The sequence below is a fragment of the Triticum aestivum genome, chromosome 4A (genome assembly GCF_018294505.1).
Source record: "Triticum aestivum cultivar Chinese Spring chromosome 4A, IWGSC CS RefSeq v2.1, whole genome shotgun sequence".
Taxonomy (NCBI): domain Eukaryota; kingdom Viridiplantae; phylum Streptophyta; class Magnoliopsida; order Poales; family Poaceae; genus Triticum; species Triticum aestivum.
The window spans coordinates 641144813-641169786 of NC_057803.1; the positions used below are offsets into that span (position 1 = coordinate 641144813).

General features: G+C 46.9%; 1 pseudogene; it reads left to right on the forward strand.

Annotated features, from left to right (window-relative positions):
- The window catches only part of LOC123084172 (uncharacterized), a 144482-nt pseudogene that overhangs the window by 40288 nt on the left and 79220 nt on the right, over nt 1–24974 (forward strand).

A 24974-nucleotide genomic window follows, 5' to 3' on the forward strand; every position in this document is an offset into this window, starting at 1 on the left:
ACACCACTGCCCCGCCAACACCTCGCCACTGCCGGCGACTACCGCCCCCATCCTTTACCCTAAGATAGATAGTGGGGTACCTCTCCGGCGAGCCCCCCTCCCCGCTGCAGCTGGTTCTTCCTTCACCCCGGCGAGCCCACCCCCCTGAAAATCGACTGACCCAAAAGTCGATTCAGTTGACTAAAGTGTAGCTAAATCGGAGCAGCATCGCAAGCAAGAGCAAGAGTGAGAGCAGCATCGCAAGCAAGAGCAAGAGCGAGAGCAGCAGCGCGAGCAAGAGCAATAGCAAGAGCAGACCAGGCAGGGGACCGAGAGCAAGAGCAAAGCAGCAGCGCAAGCGAGAGCTAAAGCAGCAACAGCTCCTACTGATGTGGACATCGTCCCCGAGGGAGCGACACCGTGGAGGAAGTGGCCGGCGACACCGCCGTGGATGGAGCCGCGCCGTGTCGGCTCGGGACCGAGCGCTGGCAGCACCGTGAGATCGAATCACTAGTAGAAAAACACCCATTAGTCCCGGTTCGTAAGGGCCTTTAGTCCCGGTTCATGAACCGGGACTAATGGGTCGTTACTAATACCTCCACCCATTAGTCCCGGTTCAAACACGAACCAGGACAGATGTGCCTCCATGTGGCCGGTCCACCGAGCCCAGTTAGGGGGGCCTTTGGTCCCGGTTGGTGGCTCCAACCGGGACCAAAAGTTCATGTTTTTTTACAAATGTGGCTGCTTTAGGGGTTTTGGGGGTTATTTTTAGGTTGTTATTAGCTAGCTAATAGAGAGAAGTGTCCTCTTTGATATCTTCGTCCTTGGTTTATCAATGCTGCTGCTATGTTCATTTCACCCACTGATATAACATGCTCATGCATGCGCATCATACATCATCATATATAATAACAAGTCCTATGCATCATCATACAACTTCTACTCGTTATTAATAATAAGTCATACGATCATCATCCTCATAGTCATCGAACCCAACCCTACATAATTGTTCTTAGCACATGATCATCAGTATCAGGTAGGACCTAAACACCCTTAAGGTAAAATAGCATAAAACAATATAGACCCTGACTCTCCATTATGAAGAATGGCGATCATCCTGTCTCCAATTCTTGCCCTTCGCTGCTTGTTGCTTCCAAGAAGCTCCTTACGACTGTCCATACATTTTTTCCATTCTTTGATTGTTATGTCTCCACTTCTTTTAGAAACCCGGTATGGACAGTTGAGATTCGTAGGATGACCTGGTTGTATGTTCAAAACATGAAGGCAACCATGCGTATACATCAGATGAGGCACACAATCATTCAGTATTATCTGTTGAAAAACATAGTAATAACTTCATAGTTAGCAATGATGTACTAGTTTTAGAAGTGTGCAAAAAGATCATGGATGTCGTAATAGTAAAAAAATCTTACCAGGGTATCTCCATGGTAGTTACCGTAGTTCAACACGTGCACTAGTGGCACGTATGGACCATAATGTCGAGGAGTTTGATTGTAGATATTGTAATTCTCAAGATCAGTACAAAATGCGACCAGATGAGTTCTCTCCTGATAAGTTAATTCGGAGCCTTCGGTGTAGTAGGTTCTGTCTACCATCTTCTGCACATTCTTTGAAGAATGAAAATAAGTTGTCAATGGAGATAAGTTGTCAACTATTTTAAAATAAACAATATAAATTACTTAATAACTATGTTAAGCTCACATGGGGGAAGAATTGGAGGTGTATCCACAAGGACCCAAATCGAAGGTCTCTCTTGCTCGATTGTAGGATCACCAAGATCCATGGTGACAAGCATACCCTCATCAAGACTATACATCTTGCAAAGTGCTTCCCAATTTTTGCAACCAAAATTGGTTACACTCTGAGCATTGTACAACTTTACTTGAAAATCCACACCATGATGGGTACTTAGGATAATTGTTTTGGTTTCGAAACTTTCATTGTCTTGAAAACCCATCCTCTCCAAGACATAGCGTCTTGCAAAGCAAGGGATAAGCTAGTCGAATTGGAAAAGATGAAAAATATTGTCATGATTAAAATATTTGAAGTCATGAGTAATTATGAAAAAAAACTATTGTCGTCGGTTGCGTACCGTATGAACATTGAAGGTCTCCTCGAGCTTAATGCTGAAGCGACGATCTTCGTCTAGCTCAATGAACTTGCCGCACATACCTCGGTCGTCATGGCACCAGTCGCACTCCCCCAGGAGGTTTTCATCGTCCGCGTACGACATTTACGGCCTAAGTTCATAATTCAAATATTAAATATATGTACTAAAACACCTAAATTAGATCATTATTATTAATCACGGGTTGACTATTGGTGATGGTATGTAGCTCCTCCTTTCATTCCCGAGTGCATTATTACAATAAATTGTGTAGCACACGGGAATGAAGAAAAAGCTACCCCCACTACGGCGTGGATGATGGAGGGGGCTCCTAGATTTCTGCATGGAGTGCTCTTCAATTTTAGCATTCAAAGTAGGAGTACTTTTCCAATATGAGCATTCAATAAGCAAAACCAAATAGTAAAATAAAGTATTCAAATTAGCATGCATTCAATAATAAGCAAAAGTACATCATCTCTTGTGTCCATACATCGTCGAATACTCCTCGAATACTATCATACATATAGCATCACTAATTAATACAGCTAGAACCGTAGCGCCCGACGGGTATCGTCGCGGGCGGTGGACACCCAAAGATAAGGAACGATCACAGGATCATAGCTCCAGTGAGATCCCTAAAGAACCTGCCAGGTATTGTCGAACCTGCCCTCCTACGCAACCATGTAGCGACGGACGTGCTCGTCCTCCTCGCTGACACGGTGACGTACCACCTCCGCGGTGTCCGGAAGCCTCGGCACCATCACTGGCCCACGCGACCACCACCAAATAAGGATCGGGTCAACAATGGGCTGCCTCCTCACCAACCTGCGTCCCCCGGAAGGTAGCACCTCCCAATACCAGCCCGGCGGAGCCCAGTCCCGAACATGGCCCTGATCAAGCAAGCGTCCACCGCCGAGTCGACAACGACGAGGATGCGGGATAGGCATCGCCGACGTCGATGCGGGAACTACTTCTATATATAATAAAATAAAGTAGTTTTATTAATTAAATCAACTAGCTAGTTCAACTACTAAACACTTACTATAAATACATAAAGTAGTACTTACTAAAAACAAACTACTTCTATATATAGTAAAATAAAATAGTTTATTAAATCAACTAGCTAGTTCAACTATATATGAAGCACTTACTATAAATAAAATAAAGTAGTACTTACTAAAAATAAACTAGTATTTTTCTAACTAATTATATTAAACACTTTCTCTTCTTATTTTTTTCATTTTTCTAAATACATACTATGAACAAAAAACTCATTAAAATTCTATAAACAAAATTACAACAGAAAAAAACATAAAGATTCTATGAATAGAAAAAAATCATAAAAAATTGACATATTCGATCTTTGCATATATATGATAAAAAATCTATGAACTACACATCTAAATTACTACACATCCAATAAAAAAATCTAAAAAAATCTAACAAAATCTAACAAAAATCATAAAAAATCTAACAAAATCTAACAAAAAAATGTACTAACAGAAAAAAAAACTAACATAATATGAACAAATTAATTACACAATCTAAATTACACAATATGAACTATACATATCTAAATTACACCACATCTAATCTAACAAATAAATCTATGAACTAACAAAAAATCTAAAAAAAATCTAACCTAATATGAACAAATTAATTACACAATCTAAATTACACAATATGAACTACATATCTAAATTACTACAAATCTAATCTAACAAATAAATCTATGAACTAACAAAAAATCTAAAAAAAATCTAACAAAAATAAACTAAAGTTGCTCACGGCCGGCGATGGCAACGACGACGGCGACGGCGAGGTGCAGCAGGGCGGGCGGCAACGTCGGGGCGGGGCGGCGACGGCGTCGGGGCGGCAGGGCGGGAGGCGACGGCAGCGGGGCGGGGCGGCGACGGCACACGTCGGGGTGGCAGGGGACGGCGTCGGGGCGGAGCGGCGACGGCGTCGGGGCGGGGCGGGGCGGCGACGGGGCGGGGCGGCGACGGCGTCGGGGCGGGGCGACGACGGCGAGGTGGCGGCAGGGGACGGCGCTCGGCGTTGGGAGAGATCGAACTCGGGACAGGGCGGCAGCGCTACTTATACAGCAAAGGCTTTGGTCCCGGTTCGTACGGCAAACCGGTACCAATGCCGGCCTTTTGTCCCGGTTGGCATTGGTACCGGTTGGTGGCACCAACCGGTACCAAAGAGGGGCATTGGTACCGGTTGGCGCCACCAACCGCTACCAATGGACCAGTCTAATTTTTTATTTTCTGCAACTATTTTTTAGTGGATTCTTTCTGTAGCTGTTTTTTTAGTCCCACCTTGCGAAGTGAGAGGCACTCGCAGCTGTTTATAAGCCCTGAGTGCAGAGACGATGAAGAAGAGGCTCAATGCTCACCTGCACGTTGTTAGCTTCAAGCCTTGAGGAATAGGGTAGACCGCACAGAGCTATGTGCAGTGCAGTTGTCACTATTCCAAAAGGCTTGAAGCAAATTAACGAGCATTGCGCCTCTTTTTTATGTTTAATGACTTATTTTTAATAGTTGTGATTAACTTAACTAAAAAATGAGCATAGATGCTTATTTTTAATGACTTATTACAACTCAGAAATAAAAAGAAAAAATAAATATAGCTGAAAAGAAAAAAAAACTATATAAAAAACTACTCAGAAATAAATAGAAGCAAAAATAGTTGTTATTAACTTTACTAAAAAAATGAGCATAGATGCTTATTTTTAATGACTTATTACAATTCAGAAATAAATAGAAGAAAAAATAGTTGTGATTAACTTAACTAAAAAATGAGCATAGATGCTTATTTTTAATGACTTATTACAACTCAGAAATAAAAAGAAAAAAATAAATATAGCAGAAAAGAAAAAAACTATATAAAAAACTACTCAGAAATGAGCATAGATGCGCTTATAGAGAAAATTAGACCTAAATTCATAATAAATTTGTACTAACTTCAGAGAAATTCAATATGAATTTAGGTCAAATTTCCTGTATAAGGGCATCTATTTTCACTTTGAGAGCAGCTCAATAAGGCAGAGAGGGAGGGGCTTATAAACCGGTGTGAGCCCCCTTCGGTTGGCGAGGTGGGACTAAACTCTGGCCGCAACAAGGACCAGCCCTTTAGTCCCGGTTGGTGGTATGAAACGGGACTAAAGGGCTGCCTTTGGTCCCGGTTCAAGCCACCAACCGGGACCAATGGTGGTGGTCCAGGAGCAAGGCGCATTGGTCCCGGTTCGTCCCACCAACCGGAACCAATAGGTCCAGACGAACTGGGACCAATGGCCCACGTGGCCCGGCCGGCCCCCGGGGCTAACGAACCGGGTCCAATGCCCCCATTGGTCCCGGTTCTGGATTGAACCGGGACTAATGGGCTGACCTGGCCTGGACCATTGCCCCCTTTTCTACTAGTGAATCAAGAAGAAAATGTGGCGATTAGTGTACAACCTCTTTGGTGGCGCCGATTAGGACGCAGCTTCAACCAAGGAAACGGTGATGATGATGCTCTTCCGGTGGTGCAGGTGAAGACGGCGGTGTGGGAATGGAGGTGGCACGAAAGACGAAAGACGAGACGAATGGAGGTGGAGCACGGGGTGGCTGAACCAGCGGGACCACGAGATCGACGACGGATCCTCATCCGGTACGGTGGATGAGGGACGTCGAGGTGTTGCTGTGGACGACGTCGTCAGGGAAGAGGCTCCGGCTGGGCGGCGGACGGAGCAGGGTGTGGGGTTTCGTCGTGGTTTTTCGCAGCCTCGGTGTATGAATGGGTGGGCGGATGGGATGGCAGTAGGGAAGCATGGCTTAGAGACGCGCTTGTCCAAAATGTGGGGTAAGTTATGAAAGTACCCCCACCAATTTGAGGCGGTTCTTTCGGTTCCGGGGTACCACGGGCATTTCACGTGTCGGGATTTCACAGGATGTGGGAGTTTTCGCGCGCGTTGTAATTTCGGAATAGCAAGGCGCGGGTTGAGATGGAGGGAGTTGTCGGAGCACAACAAGACAAAGATATATCTTAAATATTTTGGGTTAACAAGGCGCGGGTTGAAGAGGCGGGAGTTTCGCAGCACGATAGACAGAGATGGTAGCTTGAATTTTCGGCATAACAAGGCGCGACTTGAAATTTCGGAAGAACAAGCTTAACGTGTACCCCAAAAAAATACAATTTGCACCTCAACACGCACAACACACACACAAACACCATTTAGACTAGAGTAAGGTACACGTGCATTGCACGCATGAGATTTGGCAACCAAATTATGAATAAATACCACATTATAGCATGCAATCTTTGAGTCATATATGCATGATGTAGATGTTCGTTTAATTCTTATAGTTCATTTCATTCAAAATCATCTAGTTTTTCTAAGAAAGCTAATCTATTTTAAGATTCATGGAATTTGAAGGAAATATGCCCTAGAGGCAATAATAAAGTTATTATTTATTTCCTTATATCATGATAAATGTTTATTATTCATGCTAGAATTGTATTAACCGGAAACATAATACATGTGTGAATATATAGACAAATAGAGTGTCACTAGTATGCCTCTACTTTACTAGCTTGTTAATCAAAGATGGTTATGTTTCCTAACCATGAACAAGGAGTTGTTATTTGATTAACGAGGTCACATCATTAGTTGAATGATCTGATTGACATGACCCATTCCATTAGCTTAGCACCCGATCGTTTAGTATGTTGCTATTGCTTTCTTCATGACTTATACATGTTCCTATGACTATGAGATTATGCAACTCCCGTTTACCGAAGGAACACTTTGTGTGCTACCAAACGTCACAACGTAACTGGGTGATTATAAAAGTGCTCCACAGGTGTCACCGAAGGTACTTGTTGGGTAGGCGTATCTCGAGATTAGGATTTGTCACTGCGAATGTCAGAGAGGTATCTCTGGGCCCTCTCGGTAATGCACATCACTTAAGCCTTGCAAGCATTGCAACTAATGAGTTAGTTGCGAGATGATGTATTATGGAACGAGTAAAGAGACCTTCCGGTAACGAGATTGAACTAGGTATTGGATACCGACGATCGAATCTCGGGCAAGTAACATACCGATGACAAAGGGAACAACGTATGTTGTTATGCGGTCTGACCGATAAAGATCTTCTAGAATATGTAGGAACCAATATGGGCATGCAGGTCCCGCTATTGGTTATTGACCGGAGACGTGTCTCGGTCATGTCTACATTGTTCTCGAACCGTAGGGTTCGCACGCTTAAGGTTTCGATGACAGTTATATTATGAGTTTATGTATTTTGATGTACCGAAGGTTGTTCAAAGTCCCAGATGTGATCACGGACATGACGAGGAGTCTCGAAATGGTCGAGACATAAAGATTGATATATTGGACAAATATATTTGGACACCGAAAAGGTTCCAGATGAGATTGGGACTATACTGGAGTTCCGGGAGGTTACCGGAACCCCCCGGTAAGTATATGGGCCTTATTGGGCCTTAGTGGAAAGGAGGGAGAAGGAGCAAAGGAGGGGGCGCCCCCTCCTAAGCCCAATCCGAATTGGGAAGGGGGGCGGCCCCCCCTTTCCATCTTCCCTCCCCTCTCTTCCTTCCCTCTCCTACTCCTAATAGGAAAGGGGGCCAAACCTACTTGGAGTAGGTTTGCCCCCCCTAGGGCGCGCCTCCCCTCTTGGATGGCCCCCTCCTCCTCTCCCCCTTTATATATGGAGGAGGGGGGCACCCTATAGACACACAAATTGATCTTCGTGATCATTCCTTAGCCGTGTGCGGTGCCCCTCTCCACGATATTACACCTCGGTCATATTGTAGCGGTGCTTAGGCGAAGCCCTGCGACAGTTGAACATCAATATCGTCACCACACCGTCGTGCTGGCGGAACTCCTCCCCAAGGCTTTGCTGGATCGAAGCCCGGGATGCGTCATCGAGCTGTACGTGTGTCAAGAACTCGGAGGTGCCGGAGTAACGGTGCTTGGATCGGTTCGACCGGGAAGACGTACGACTACTTCCTCTATGTTGTGTCAACGCTTCTGCTTCGGTCTACGAGGGTACGTAGACAACACTCTTCCCTCTCGTTGCTATATCATCACCATGATCTTGCGTGTGCGTAGGAAGTTTTTTGAAATTACTACGTTCCCCAACAGTGGCATCCGAGCCTAGGTTTTATGGTTTGATGTTATATGCACGAGTAGAACACAAATGAGTTGTGGGCGATATAAGTCATACTGCTTACCATCATGTCATACTTTGGTTCGGCGGTATTGTTGGATGAAGCGACCCGGACCGACATTACGCGTACGCTTACGCGAGACTGGTTTTACGGCCGTGCTTTGCACACAGGTGACTAGCGGGTGTCGGTTTCTCCAACTTTAGTTGAACCGAGTGTGGCTACGCCCGGTCCTTGCGAAGGTTAAAACAGCATCAACTTGACAAACTATCGTTGTGGTTTTGATGCGTAGGTGAGATTGGTTCTTGCTTAAGCCCGTAGCAGCCACGTACAACTTGCAACAACAAAGTAGAGGACGTCTAACTTGTGTTTGCAGGGCATGTTGTGATGTGATATGGCCAAGACATGATGCTATATTTTATTGTATGAGATGATCATGTTTTGTAACCGAAGTTATCGGCAACTGGCAGGAGCCATATGGTTGTCGCTTTATTGTATGAAATGCAAACGCCCTGTAATTGCTTTACTTTATCACTAAGCGGTAGCGATAGTTTTAGAAGCAATAGATGGCGTAAACGACAAACGATGCTACGATGGAGATCAAGGTGTCGCGCCGGTGACGATGGTGACCATGATGGTGCTTCGGAGATGGAGATCACAAGCACAAGATGATGATGGCCATATCATATCACTTATATTGATTGCCTGTGATGTTTATCCTTTATGCATCTTATCTTGCTTTGATTGACGGTAGCATTTTAAGATGATCTCTCATTAAAAATTATCAAGAAGTGTTCTCCCTGAGTATGCACCGTTGCCAAAGTTCGTCGTGCCCAGACACCACGTGATGATCGGGTGTGATAAGCTCTTCGTCCATCTACAACGGGTGCAAGCCAGTTTTGCACACGCAGAATACTCAGGTTAAACTTGACGAGCCTAGCATATGCAGATATGGCCTCGGAACACGGAGACCGAAAGGTCGAGCGTGAATCATATAGTAGATATGATCAACATAAGATGTTCACCACTGAAAACTACTCCATCTCACATGATGATCGGTTATGGTTTAGTTGATTTGGATCACGTGATCACTTAGATGACTAGATAGATGTCTGTCTAAGTGGGAGTTCTTAAGTAATATGATTAATTGAACTTAAATTTATCATGAACTTAGTACCTGATAGTATCTTGCTTGTCTATGTTGTTTGTTGATAGATGGCCCGTGCTGTTGTTCCGTTGAATTTTAATGCGTTCCTTGAGAAAGCAAAGTTGAAAGATGATGGTAGCAACTACGCGGACTGGGTCCGTAACTTGAGGATTATCCTCATTGCTGCACAGAAAAATTACTTCCTGGAATCACCGCTGGGTGCCAGGCCTACTACTGATGCAACTGACGACGTTAAGAACGTCTGGCAGAGCAAAGCTGATGACTACTCGATAGTTCAATGTGCCATGCTTTACGGCTTAGAACCGGGACTTCATCGATGTTTTGAACGTCATGGAGCATATGATATGTTCCAGGAGTTGAAGTTAATATTCCAGAAGAATGCCCGGATTGAGAGATATGAAGTCTCCAATAAGTTCTATAGCTGCAAGATGGAGGAGAATAGTTCTGTCAGTGAGCATATACTCAAGATGTCTGGGTATTGTAATCACTTGATTCAACTGGGAGTTACTCTTCCGGATGATAGAGTCATTGACAGAATTCTCCAATCACTTCCACCAAGCTACAAGAGCTTCGTGATGAACTATAATATGCAAGGGATGGATAAAACGATTCCCGAGCTCTTCGCAATGCTAAAGGCTGCGGAAGTAGAAATCAAGAAGGAGCATCAAGTGTTGATGGTCAACAAGACCACTAGTTTCAAGAAAAAGGGCAAAGGGAAGAAGAAGGGGAACTTCAAGAAGAACAACAGGCAAGTTGCTGCTCACGAGAAGAAACTCAAATCTGGACCTAAGCCTGAAACTGAGTGCTTCTACTGCAAGCAGACTGGACACTGGAAGCGGAACTGCCCCAAGTATTTGGCGGATAAGAAGGATGGCAAGGTGAACAAAGATATATGTGATATACATGTTATTGATGTGTACCTTACTAGAGCTCACAGTAGCACCTGGGTATTTGATACTGGTTCTGTTGCTAATATTTGCAACTCGAAACAGGGACTACGGATTAAGCGAACACTAGCAAAGGACGAGGTGACGATGCGCGTGGGAAATGGTTCCAAAGTTGATGTGATCGCGGACGGCACGCTACCTCTACATCTATCTTCAGGATTAGTATTAGACCTAAATAATTGTTATTTGGTGTCAGCGTTGAGCATGAACATTATATCTGGATCTTGTTTGCTGCGAGACGGTTATTCATTTAAATCAGAGAATAATGGTTGTTCTATTTATATGAGTAATATCTTTTATGGTCATGCACCCTTGAAGAGAGGTCTATTTTTGATGAATCTCGATAGTAGTGATACACATATTCATAGTATTGAAGCCAAAATATGTAGAGTTGATAATGATAGTGCAACTTATTTGTGGCACTACCGTTTAGGTCATATCGGTGTAAAGCGCATGAAGAAACTTCATACTGATGGACTTTTGGAACCACTTGATTATGAATCACTTGGTACTTGCGAACCGTGCCTCATGGGCAAGATCACCAAAACTCCGTTCTCCGGTACTATGGAGAGAGCAACAGATTTGTTGGAAATCATACATACAGATGTATGTGGTCCGATGAATGTTGAAGCTCGTGGCGGATATCGTTATTTTCTCACCTTCACAGATGATTTAAGCAGATATGGGTATATCTACTTAATGAAGCATAAGTCTGAAACATTTGAAAAGTTCAAAGAATTTCAGAGTGAAGTTGAAAATCATCGTAACAAGAAAATAAAGTTTCTACGATCTGATCGTGGAGGAGAATATTTTAGTTACGAGTTTGGTCTACACTTGAAACAATGCGGAATAGTTTCACAACTCACGCCACCCGGAACACCACAGCGTAATGGTGTGTCCGAACGTCGTAATCGTACTTTACTTGATATGGTGCGATCTATGATGTCTCTTACTGATTTACCGCTATGGTTTTGGGGTTATGCTTTAGAGACGGCAACATTCACATTAAATAGGGCACCATCAAAATCTGTTGAGACGACACCTTATGAACTATGGTTTGGCAAGAAACCAAAGTTGTCGTTTCTTAAAGTTTGGGGCTGCGATGCTTATGTGAAAAAACTTCAACCTGATAAGCTAGAACCCAAATCGGAGAAATGTGTCTTCTTAGGATACCCAAAGGAGACAGTTGGGTACACCTTCTATCATAGATCCGAAGGCAAGACATTCGTTGCTAAGAATGGATCCTTTCTAGAGAAGGAGTTTCTCTCGAAAGAAGTGAGTGGGAGGAAAGTAGAACTTGATGAGGTAACTGTACCTACTCCTTTGTTGGAAATTAGTACATCAGAGGAACCGGTTTCTGTGACGTCAAAACCAACTAGTGAGGAAGTTGATGATGATGATCATAGAACTTCGGATCAAGTTACTACAGAACCTCGTAGGTCAAACAGAATAAGATCTGCACCAGAGTGGTACGGTAATCCTATTCTGGAAGTCATGCTACTAGATCATGATGAACCTACGAACTATGAAGAAGCGATGGTGAGCCCGGATTCCGCAAAATGGCTTGAAGCCATGAAATCTGAGATGGGATCCATGTATGAGAACAAAGTATGGACTTTGGTTGACTTGCCCGATGATCGACAAGCAATTGAGAATAAATGGATCTTCAAGAAGAAGACTGACGCTGACGATAATGTTACTGTCTACAATGCTCGACTTGTTGCAAAAGGTTTTCGACAAGTTCAAGGGATTGACTACGATGAGACCTTCTCACCCGTAGCGATGCTTAAGTCTGTCCCAATCATGTTAGCAATTGCCGCATTTTATGATTATGAAATTTGGCAAATGGATGTAAAAACTGCGTTCCTGAATGGGTTTCTGGAGGAAGAGTTGTATATGATGCAACCAGAAGGTTTTATCGATCCAAAGGGAGCTAACAAAGTGTGCAAGCTCCAGCGATCCATTTATGGAGTGGTGCAAGCCTCTCGGAGTTGGAATAAACGCTTTGATAGTGTGATCAAAGCATTTGGGTTTATACAAACTTTTGGAGAAGCCTGTATTTACAAGAAAGTTAGTGGGAGCTTTGTAGCATTTCTAATATTATATGTGGATGACATATTGTTGATTGGAAATGATATAGAATTTCTGGATAGCATAAAGGGATACTTGAATAAAAGTTTTTCAATGAAAGACCTCGGTGAAGCTGCTTACATATTGGGCATTAAGATCTATAGAGATAGATCAAAATGCTTAATTGGACTTTCACAAAGCACATACCTTGACAAAGTTTTGAAGAAGTTAAAAATGGATCAAGCAAAGAAAGGGTTCTTGCCTGTATTGCAAGGTGTGAAGTTGAGTAAGACTCAATGTCCGACCACTGCAGAAGATAGAGAGAAAATGAAAGATGATCCCTATGCTTCAGCCATATGCTCTATCATGTATGCAATGCTGTGTACCAGACCTGATGTGTGTGAGGGAGTCCCGGATTAGGGGGTGTCCGGATAGCCGGACTACCATCATCGGCCAAACTATCATCGGCCGGACTATCATCATCATCGACCGGACTCCAAGACTATGAAGATACAAGATTGAAGACTTCGTCCCGTGTCTGGATGGGAGTTTCCTTGGCGTGGAAGGCAAGCTTGGCGATACGGATACGTAGATCTCCTACTATTGTAACCGACTCTATGTAACCCTAGCCCTCTCCGGTGTCTATATAAACCGGATGGCTCTAGCCGTAGGGAACAACAACAACCATTACAATCATACCATAGGCTAGCTTCTAGGGTTTAGCCTCCTTGATCTCGTGGTAGATCCACTCTTGTAAACATCCACAATATCAATATCAATCAAGCAGGACATAGGGTTTTACCTCCATCAAGAGGGCCCGAACCTGGGTAAAACATCGTGTCCCTAGTCTCCTGTTACCATCCGCCTAGACGCACAGTTCGGGACCCCCTACCCGAGATCCTCCGGTTTTGACACCGACATTGGTGCTTTCATTGAGAGTTCCTCTGTGCCGTCACCGATAGGAAGGATGCCTCTTCCCGTCTTCAAGGACGGCATCTTCGCCGATGGAGCCTTGGCCGCCGGCCAAACTATCCGGCTAGGATGTTTTCTTATGACCGCCTGTCCGGCCACCGCTTCCACGATGACCTCTCGTGTCATCGAGAGCAATCTTCACGTCAACTCGGAATTCGCTGAGCAGTTAGATCCAGCAGAGCTCTCGTCTGTAAATGAACTCTTGGATCGGATCACCGCCCTGGGAGTCGCTAGAGACTACAATTGGATCGGGCTTAAAACCGATCTGAGAGAGATTAACTCTCCCCAGCTTACCCACCACGTCACGGTGGTAGAGGAACATCGCGACGATCCTTCTCCCATATTGAAAACTAGTCGTGTCCGGCTACCGAACCCTCCATGCCGGATTCCCGTGGAGGAGCGGATTCCGATCAAGTACTGAACATAAAGTCAGGCATCGGACCGGACTCGTTGGACAACGTTCCACTTTCCAAGCTTCCAAATTCGGAAACTTATCGGCCCTTAAGCCTCGAGATGGGCAGGGTCCCGGGCTCAATTAGGCCCGCCCGTCCAGATATATGCGATCTATCTCTAATCCGGCAAGAGCCAGCCGAAATAGTACATCATTACTGGGCCAGATTCCTCCTGGTCATGGACCGGATAAAGGACTGCCGAGAGGAAAACGCAATCTCGATCTTTTGCAACAATTGCACGGACAGGGGAATCTTGAACGCCGTCAGCCATCATGAAATCACGCGTTTCGCCGACTTGGCATCCATAGTGCGAAAGTACTGTGCCATAGAAAGTTTCCGGAAAACCAAAGATAGGTTTTGGGATAATCCGGCCCCGAACATAGCCCCAGCCCGCAACAAAAGGGTGAATTACACTCAGGCACCAAGTACAAGAACCGAAAAACAGAAGCCCCTTAAAGGGAACGGAACCGTACTGGAGGGATGGCTCAGCAAACCCTATACAATTCACAGTACCAAGGGCGCCACCCCAACACATAGCCTTCGTGCATGTTGGATATTACGGCAGGTGGCCAAAAGTGGCGAGGAGCTTCTAGCCCCGCGAAACCACACCAAGAATACCGGTACGGTATCAACCGTCTTCGAGACTTTCGCATCAAACAATATGTGGAAACGAACGATCCACAACCTTGCCGAAGTCTACCAAGTAGCAACAACAAATCCTTGGAGCGACGCGGCCATCACCTTCAACGCCAGCGATGAACCTAAATTCCGAACAGCCCGAGCACCAGCCGCATTGGTCCTCAGTCCAATAGTGGACGGCTTTCGACTTACCAAGGTACTCATGGATGGCGGCAGCGGATTGAACCTCATTTATGAGGAAACTCTTCAAAAAATGGAAATAGACTGGAGCCGCATTGAGCGAAGCAGCACAACCTTCAGAGGAATAATCCCTAGCCGGGAAGCACGCTGCACCGGAAAAATCACACTCGATGTGGTGTTCGGCTCGCCGGACAATTACAGGTCCGAAGAAATCACATTCCAAGTGGCCCTGCTCAGCAGCGGATACCACGCTATATTAGGACGAGAGGCGTTCACGATTTTCCAAGCCATACCCCATTACGGGTACATGAAGCTCAAAATGCCTGGGCCTGGCGGGATAATCACTCTCGTTAGTGATCCGGACATAGCACTCTGCGCCGAAAACAAAACAGCCGCATTAGCCCTGGAGGCACTATCCGAAGCCCTAGCGGCAGAGGAACTCACCGCGCTGCGCGCTACGGTGCACAGAGACGACGTGATACTCGATAAGAGATCCAAGTCCACCTCCTTTAAACCAGCGGACGAAATTATAAAATTCCAGGTCCACCCAACGGACCCGACAAAGACGGCCTCCATCGGGGCACAGTTGAACCCTGATGTAGACGCCGCGCTGCGAGAATTCCTTCGGGAAAATTGGGACATTTTCTCCTGGCATCCTTTAGATATGCCAGGAATCCCTCGCAGGCTGGCAGAGCATAGCCTAAACATCCTAAAAGGGTTCAAGCCAGTCAAATAGGCTCTTCGATGATTTTCCGAACCCAAAAGACAGGCAATGGGAGAAGAACTAGCCAAACTATTGGAAGCCGGATTCATCAGAGATATCAAACATCCGGATTGGATAGCAAACCTGGTAATGGTACCAAAGAAGGACAGATCCTGGCGCCTATGTGTCGATTTCAAAGACCTAAATAAAGCCTGCCCAAAGGATCCCTTCTCCCTCCCCCGCATCGACCAAATCATCGATGCCACTGCAGGGCACGATTCATTGTGCTTCCTGGACGCATACTCCGGCTATCATCAAATCAAGATGGCAGAAGCGGATCAAGCTGCAACGGCGTTCATTACTCCATATGGACCATTCTGCTTCAACACGATGCGCTTGGGACTTAAAAATGCCGGCGCAACATATCAGCGCATGATTCAGACATGTCTGGCTACCCAGATCGGCAAAATAGTAGAGGCATACGTAGACGACGTAGTCGTCAAAACCAAACACGTCGAAACTCTAGTAGACGACTTGAGGGTCACATTCGACAACCTCCGAGCATATGACATCCAGCTGAATCTGGAAAAATGCGTTTTCGGCGTACCAGCCGGAAAGCTCTTGGGCTTCATTGTATCCGGTAGAGGGATTGAAGCAAATCTGGCCAAGATCCGAGCCCTATCGTAGTTGGATATTCCAAAAAACCTCAAACAGATCCCGAAATTGACTGGATGCGTGGCGGCTCTCAGCCGCTTTATCTCCCGCCTAGGAGAAAAGGCATTGCCCCTCTATCGCCTCCTCAGGCACACCGAACACTTCGAGTGGACGGATGCTGCCACCGCCGGACTCGAGGAAATAAAGGCCATATTGGCAACGAATCCGGTCCTGGCTGCGCCCAACCTGGGCGAACCTATGTTGTTATACATCGCGGCAACACATCAAGTAGTACGCGTGGTGCTCGTCGTAGAACGAGAGACAGAAGGGCATAAATTCCCTCTTCAAAAACCAGTGTACTACGTATCCACTGTTTTAACCCCCTGCAAGTCCCGTTACCCGCACTATCAAAAGATAGCGTATGCGGTGTTCATGGCATCCCGGAAGCTCCGACACTACTTTCAAGAGTGTTCGATAATAGTGGCCTCCGGAGTACCCCTAGATGACATTATAAATAATCGCGACGCAACGGGCAGGATTGCAAAATGGGCCATTGAGCTCTTACCATTTGACATAACTTACAAACCCCAGCGAGCTATAAAGTCGCAAGTTTTGGCTGACTTTGTCGCTGAGTGGACTGAAGCCAAACTCCCTAAAGAGTACGGCGCATACTCCAGTTGGATTATGCATTTCGACGGCTCCAAAATGTTGGCCGGATTGGGGGCTGGCATCGTACTAACGTCCTCAACCGGGGACAGAGTCCAATACGTACTCCTGATAATGTACACGGACTCCAACAACGCAGCTGAATACGAGGCCCTCTTACATGGCCTCCGGATGGCAATCTCCATGGGCATCCAATGCCTAGAGGTGCACGGGGACTCAAACCTCGCAATATCCCAAGTAAATGGAGACTTGACGCCAAGGATCCAAAAATGGCAGCCTATCGCAACACCGTCCTTAAAATGTCAGCTCGGTTCGAAGGACTTGAATTCCACCACGTAGCCAGAGATAATAACCAAGCGGCCAACATATTGGCACGCGTCGGCGCAAAACGTGACGCTGTCCCTCCAAATATCTTCCTGGAACGGCTGTTCAAGCCATCCGTCCTATGGGAAGAGGAGTCCGGAAATAACAAACCGGAGGAAGCCACAGAACAATCTGACATAACCGGCGATCCAGCCGACGAAACAACACCCTCAGCTCACAACATAATGGCAGTAATCACCCCATGGACAGAGCTGTTCCTAGCCTACTTTCTTAGGAAGGAACTCCCCGAAGACCATAATGAGGCCCGCTGCTTAGTCTGGCGATCTAAAGCCTACAAGGTCCATGAGGGAGAACTCTATAAGAAAAGCACAACCGGAGTCCTTCAAAGGTGTATCTCCGAAGAGGAAGGGCGAGACCTTCTGGCTGAAATTCACACCGGACTAGGCGGACACCACGCCGCAGCCCGGGCCCTTGTAGGAAAGGCATTCCGTATAGGATTTTATTGGCCGACGGCCCGGGCAGATGCTCAGGACTTAGTCTGAAGATGCGTCGGTTGTCAGCTCTTTGCTAATCAGAGCCACATGCCACCCACCGCCCACAAAACTATACCCATTACCTGACCGTTCGCGGTCTGGGGGCTTGACATGGTTGGAACACTTAAAGGGGGAACCCACAAGCAAAGGTACCTATTGGTCATGGTGGATAAATTCACCAAATGGATAGAGGCCAAGCCAGTTAAAATGGCAGAGTCCGGACCAGTGATAGACTTTATATCTGGGGTAGTACACCATTATGGTGTCCCCCACAGCATCATCACCGATAAGGGCACGAACTTCACGGCCGATGAGGTTAAATCATGGTGCAAAAATAGGGGCATCAAGCTCGATTACGCTTCAGTCTATCATCCTCAAACCAACGGTCAAGTGGAACGAGCAAATGGTCTAATAATGAGCGGCATCAAACCTAGACTAGTGCATTCCCTTACGAAATCTGACACGCACTGGGTAGAGGAGCTCGACTCCGTACTCTGGGGGCTGCGGACAATGCCTAACCGTACTACCGGATTCACACCATTTTTATGGTATACGGCGCAGAAGCAGTTTTGCCCTGCGACATAATTCATGACTCACCTCGAGTGCGCATGTACGAAGAAAGAGAAGCCGAGTTGGATCGGCAGGACAGCTTGGACGCATTGGAGGAAGAACGCGACGTCGCCAAGGCTCGTTCAGCATTTTACCAGTAGCAGGCTCGAAGATACCAAAGCAGAGAAGTACGGGCCAAGACTTACAACGTTGGCGAACTGGTTCTATGCCTACCGGACAAGAAAAAGGACAAGCTCAAGCCCAAATGGGAAGGCCCCTTCATCATTGATAAAGTCTTGACCGGCGGAGCGTACATTCTATGAAATGCGTCGGATAACCGACTCGAGCCGAACCCATGGAACGCAGCCCGCCTCCGAAGATTCTATGCCTAGCGCCGGACTAAGAGTTCGTCCCTTTCCCCCCGTCCAATTTTTTTTTACTTTAGCTGCCTTTTGTTAACTTTTTCTCTCAACCCTATTCATCAAAGCCTTAAAAGGCCTACTTGCACATCGTTCGCAATTGTTGTGCTATCCGCACTCATTATACCTGGGGGCTTCTTTACCAGAAGCTTAATTATAAGGGCTTCTTGCCCAGCACATGTGTCAAGCCTCCACATGTACCTTTTATTCACCATTATATGCATCGATATGACTTAAGTTTGGCCAAGATCGGTTGCCTGGCTCCTGGGCTTACCCCTACGTTCCCGATTGTTCGGCTAGGAGGTAAAGGGAGCACCTCTGCGATTGTTACTGCCGGGTCAGCCGAATGTGTACCTCAGACTGGGTGAAGCCGAAAGCTAGCGTTCTTAAGGGAATATTCGGTCGGTGACTTAAAAGATGGTTTTTTATCCACTTATTTATCTGCCCCCAGATGTTTTTCTGCTTGTTTTCGCAGTCCGGACATGCACTTTAGGGCATGCCACCCCCAGAGGAAAGGAACCCTTAATGGAACTATTCTCCCTGGAAGATGTTTCTTACTACCCATGTAATATAACATAACTAGTTGGGCACTTGTCTGATAAAGCACTAATGGCCCCTACGCCTGGTCTCCATGCATACCCCGGTTGTTTCATAACCGAGAAGGTATTCGGACACACTCCAGACTCTAGGGTCCCGAGGTCGAAGCGAAAAGGTCGGCAAAGACAAACGATCTACAATCCAGCTAGAAGGCATTTTATATGTCATTTTATAATACATATTCAAATCAAATGATTGTATTCTTCCTCAATCCCGTCTAATAGGTTGTCTAATTTACAGTCCTGTTGGGAAAATTTAGCGGCCAACTCTACTTGGCTGTATACTAAACTCACAGGGATCTCCTTCCCATCGGGCCCCACAGGTCCGTCTTCGGCCATGTGGTTGGGATCGGCCTTCTTGTACCGCGTCTTTACCATGGCCCAGGCCTCCCTGGCACCTTGGCGGCAGGCCGAGATCTTCCATAAATGGAAGCGCTGCCGCACTCCCTGAAGCTTCTCCGCAAGCTCCCCAAGACCCTCGGGTATGGAGAAGGCTGGCCATAAAGCCTGGATGACGCCGCTCATTGCCTACCGAACTCGTTCGATCAGTTGCAACAATTCGTAAAGTTGATCACCCGTTGATACGGGCATCTCCTCCGCAGGGCGACCTGTGAGCATACCTACAGACATATTCTGTCAAATCGAGTTCCTCGCTGAACTCTTCTTTTCAAAGGAGTTCGCTCAAGCACTTACTATAGATGCCACGACGAAGCCGCTGATTCTCCTTAACGGAGCCCGACAGCTCGGCCCGAACGCCTTTCAGCTCTTCTCCAAGCTGGGCATGGGCATCCTGGAGCTTGTTCCTTTCATGCTGCACCTTATGCAGCACCCTCTCGCCGGCCTTCAGCTGGCGCAGAAGTTCTTGCCTGTCCGGATCTTGTCCGGCAGCACCTGCAATGTCATTTTTTAGACTTGCGCAAAGGCTAAATGCTACTTATCTTTCTAAAATAATGCGTTACCAGGAGAGGTCCCTGTGTTTCCTCCTGCGCTAGAGAGAGCGGCCTCAAGTTGGGCCTTGCACTCCTGCAGCTCCTGAGACAGTTGAGTATTCTTCTCGGTAAGATCCTACGTTTCATATGATCCTTAAATCTGTTAATATAACTACTTTAAGTCTCGGGGGCTACTGGCATATACAACTATTAAATTCTCTTACCCGTATGTCTTTTACATACTGCTCCGTGGCTCTGGTAAAACCATCTTGAGCAGCACGAAGGTGCGCGTCCCCCGCGTTAAAGGCATTCAACGCCTCGGGGGAGAAGCACGCGTCACGAAATACTGTCCGGCGGCGCCTGTGATTCATGGCACTCTCCACCTCAGACTTGGTGGCGGACAGTCTGTCGGCATCCTTCGTCGGAGGAACATCCAGCTCGCGCCTTGCGCACGCCTCCCCCTCCAGACCAGGTGCTGGAGCCTGGCTGGTAGAGGTTGGATTGGCAACCTCCACGCCCGCAGTCCGGCGGACGCTTTTTTCACTACAAAAGTCATGAGCACTCAAACGCTTCCTAGGAACGTTGCTCTAAATAATGAATTGTGAGCTACACCTTGGCGGCGACGTTTCAGTCCGCGCCGCGCTCCTCTTCCGCCTACTGGTCCGGACTGGCCTTTGTTGGTCAGCCGCCGCGGGCTCGGCCTCTCGCCCTAGGGGCGCCTCCTGCACAGCGCCATCATATATGGTGGTCAGAAATAAGCAAGGAAGGAATGACGGTGTCAGGACTTCGGTCGCAATCATCTGGGAAGCCGGATATAGTCCGGGATAGTCGGCCGTGATGGCGACTAAGGCATTGTCCATGCTGAGCTGGTGGAACACCCCGTCGATTAGCTCCACCTTTATGTCCGGATCCTCTTCGGAGGCCGGATCCCGGGATCTCTCTGGATCCTCGGATTGCGGAGCTGGACTTAGCATGTCCTCCATGATCCGGCGCAGTTCCTGCGTCGAAAGAAGAACACAATATAAGAAACTTAAGTTTCAAAAAGCATGGGTCGGGCACGCAGAGTGTTCGCTTACCCAAGGCCGGGGATTATTCATGGAGAACCCATTTAACGGGTTCATCCGAAGGAAATCATGCTTCTCCCCCTTATACAGGCCGGACAGGATCGTCACCAGGTCTTCCACCGAATCCGGCCCTTTACGGCCATGACGGGTGGCATCGTCCTCCCCGTTGAAATCCCACAAGGGGTGGCCCCTGTATTGCAGTGGCTGCACCCCCCGCATAATGCATGTTCCCATGACTCCAATCATGGTCAACCCGGAATGGGCTAGTAACCTTATTCGGCCCATCAAATAATGGACGCTCTTGTTTTCCTCCAGTTGGGGGCTCCGCGGACGCCAACTAAGGCGTTTCTTCAAAGGAGCATTGCTGAACTCCGGGAGGCCGATCCGAAGAGGGTCCGGCAGTGGAGCGTCTTCTATATAAAACCATCCTGAAGGCAGAACACTTGATATATGGACCCCTCGTGAGAGCGGGGTACAAGGCAGAACAACCTCTTCCACAGCGCGAAATGGGGCTCGACGCCCAGGAATAGCTCGCAAAGAGCTACATAACCCGCAATGTGCAGGATGGAGGCGGGCGTGAGGTGATGAAGCTGGAGTCCGTAGAACTCCAGGAGCCCGCGGAGGAATGGATGTACAGGAAATCCGAGCCCCCTTATCAGATAGGGGACGAAGCATACCCGCTCCCCTTTGTTGGGACTTGGGGTAACCTCCGCTTGCTTCCCACCTTTGTAGGTAGCCAGCCCGGCTCGAACCGGAACCATAAAGGCCGGAGGGAGATATCCCCCCGCTTGGAGCTTCACTAGCTCGTTGTGCGGAACAGAGCATCTCCTCCAATCTCCTGGCAAAGGGCTGGGAGCACGAGAAGAGGAGCCGCATTGACGGTCCATGATGGAATGGATTCTTGATCGAAAGCGCTCCGATGAGTATTTGCGGGAGGAAGACGGCGATTTGGATCTGGATTCTTGCCTCCCTTATAGGCAGATTATTCGCACAACTAGGGGGTAAAACATAAAAGACACCCTGGCTTTTCACATTCGCGCGACGCGTGGAGGAAGGCCATTATTGGGCGTGGAAGCCAAGACGCGCAACATTGATGAGGAAGCCGGACACTGTTCGGCAGGTACCTAGAACTTGAAGGAGAACCCGCCTTGCAACACCGAAGACTACACACACGCTGGACTTATCGTCATTGAAGCCTGGTTCGGGGGCTACTGAGGGAGTCCCGGATTAGGGGTTGTCCGGATAGCCGGACTACCATCATCGGCCAAACTATCATCGGCCGGACTATCATCATCATCGACCGGACTCCAAGACTATGAAGATACAAGATTGAAGACTTCGTCCCGTGTCCGGATGGGACTTTCCTTGGCGTGGAAGGCAAGCTTGGCGATACGGATACGTAGATCTCCTACTATTGTAACCGACTCTATGTAACCCTAGCCCTCTCCAGTGTCTATATAAACCGGATGGCTCTAGTCCATAGGAAACAACAACAACCATTACAGTCATACCATAGGCTAGCTTCTAGGGTTTAGCCTCCTTGATCTCGTGGTAGATCCACTCTTGTAAACATAGACAATATCAATATCAATCAAGCAGGACGTAGGGTTTTACCTCCATCAAGAGGGCCCAAACCTGGGTAAAACATCGTGTCCCTAGTCTCCTGTTACCATCTGCCTAGACGCACAGTTCGGGACCCCCTACCCGAGATCCACCGGTTTTGACACCGACAGTGTGCCTTGCTATAAGTTTAGCAGGGAGGTACCAAAGTAATCCAGGAGTGGATCACTGGACAGCGGTCAAGAACATCCTGAAGTACCTAAAAAGGACTAAGGATATGTTTCTCGTATATGGAGGTGACAGAGAGCTCATTGTAAATGGTTACGTTGATGCAAGCTTTGACACTGATCCGGATGATTCTAAATCGCAAACCGGATACGTGTTTACATTAAACGGTGGAGCTGTCAGTTGGTGCAGTTCAAAGCAAAGCGTCGTGGCGGGATCTACATGTGAAGCGGAATACATAGCTGCTTCGGAAGCAGCCAATGAAGGAGTCTGGATGAAGGAGTTCATATCCGATTTAGGTATCATACCTAGTTCATCGGGTCCAATGAAAATCTTTTGTGACAATACTGGAGCGATTGCCTTAGCGAAGGAATCCAGATTTCACAAGAGAACCAAGCACATCAAGAGACACTTCAATTCCATCCGGGATCTAGTCCATGTGGGAGACATAGAGATTTGCAAGATACATACGGATCTGAATGTTGCAGACCTGTTGACTAAGCCTCTTCCACGAGCAAAACATGATCAGCACCAAGACTCCATGGGTGTTAGAATCATTACTGTGTAATCTAGATTATCGACTCTAGTGCAAGTGGGAGACTGAAGGAAATATTCCCTAGAGGCAATAATAAAGTGATTATTTATTTCCTTATATCATGATAAATGTTTATTATTCATGCTAGAATTGTATTAACCGGAAACATAATACATGTGTGAATATATAGACAAACAGAGTGTCACTAGTATGCCTCTACTTGACTAGCTTGTTAATCAAAGATGGTTATGTTTCCTAACCATGAACAAGGAGTTGTTATTTGATTAACGAGGTCACATCATTAGTTGAATGATTTGATTGACATGACCCATTCCATTAGCTTAGCACCCGATCGTTTAGTATGTTGCTAGTGCTTTCTTCATGACTTATACATGTTCCTATGACTATGAGATTATGCAACTCCCGTTTACCGGAGGAACACTTTGTGTGCTACCAAACGTCACAACGTAACTGGGTGATTATAAAGGTGCTCTAAAGGTGTCACCGAAGGTACTTGTTGGGTTGGCGTATTTCGAGATTAGGATTTGTCACTCCGAATGTCGGAGAGGTATCTCTGGGCCCTCTCAGTAATGCACATCACATAAGCATTGCAAGCATTGCAACTAATGAGTTAGTTGCAAGATGATGTATTACGGAACGAGTAAAGATACTTGCCGGTAACGAGATTGAACTAGGTATTGGATACCGACGATCGAATCTCGGGCAAGTAACATACCGATGACAAAGGGAACAACATATGTTGTTATGCGGTCTGACCGATAAAGATCTTCGTAGAATATGTAGGAACCAATATGGGTATCCAGGTCCCGCTATTGGTTATTGACCGGAGACGTGTCTCGGTCATGTCTACATTGTTCTCGAACCGTAGGGTCCGCACGCTTAAGGTTTCGATGACAGTTATATTATGAGTTTATGTATTTTGATGTACCGAAGGTTGTTCGGAGTCCCGGATGTGATCACGGACATGACGAGGAGTCTTGAAATGGTCGAGACATAAAGATTGATATATTGGACGAATATATTTGGACACCGGAAAGGTTCCGGATGAGATTGGGACTGTACCGGAGTTCCGGGAGGTTACCGGAACCCCTCGGTAAGTATATGGGCCTTATTGGGCCTTAGTGGAAAGGAGGGAGAAGGAGCAAAGGAGGGGGCTCCCCCCCCCCCAAGCCCAATCCGAATTCGGAAGGGGGCCGGCCCCCCCTTTCCTTCTTCCCTCCCCTCTCTTCCTTCCCTCTCCTACTCCTAATAGGAAAGGGGGGCCAAACCTACTTGGAGTAGGTTTGCCCCCCCTAGGGCGCGCCTCCCCTCTTGGCCAGCCCCCTCCTCCTCTCCCCCTTTATATACGAAGGAGGGGGGCACCCCATAGACACACAAATTGATCTTCGTGATCGTTCCTTAGCCGTGTGCGGTGCCCCTCTCCACGATATTACACCTCGGTCATATTGTAGCGGTGCTTAGGCGAAGCCCTGCGACAGTTGAACATCAAGATC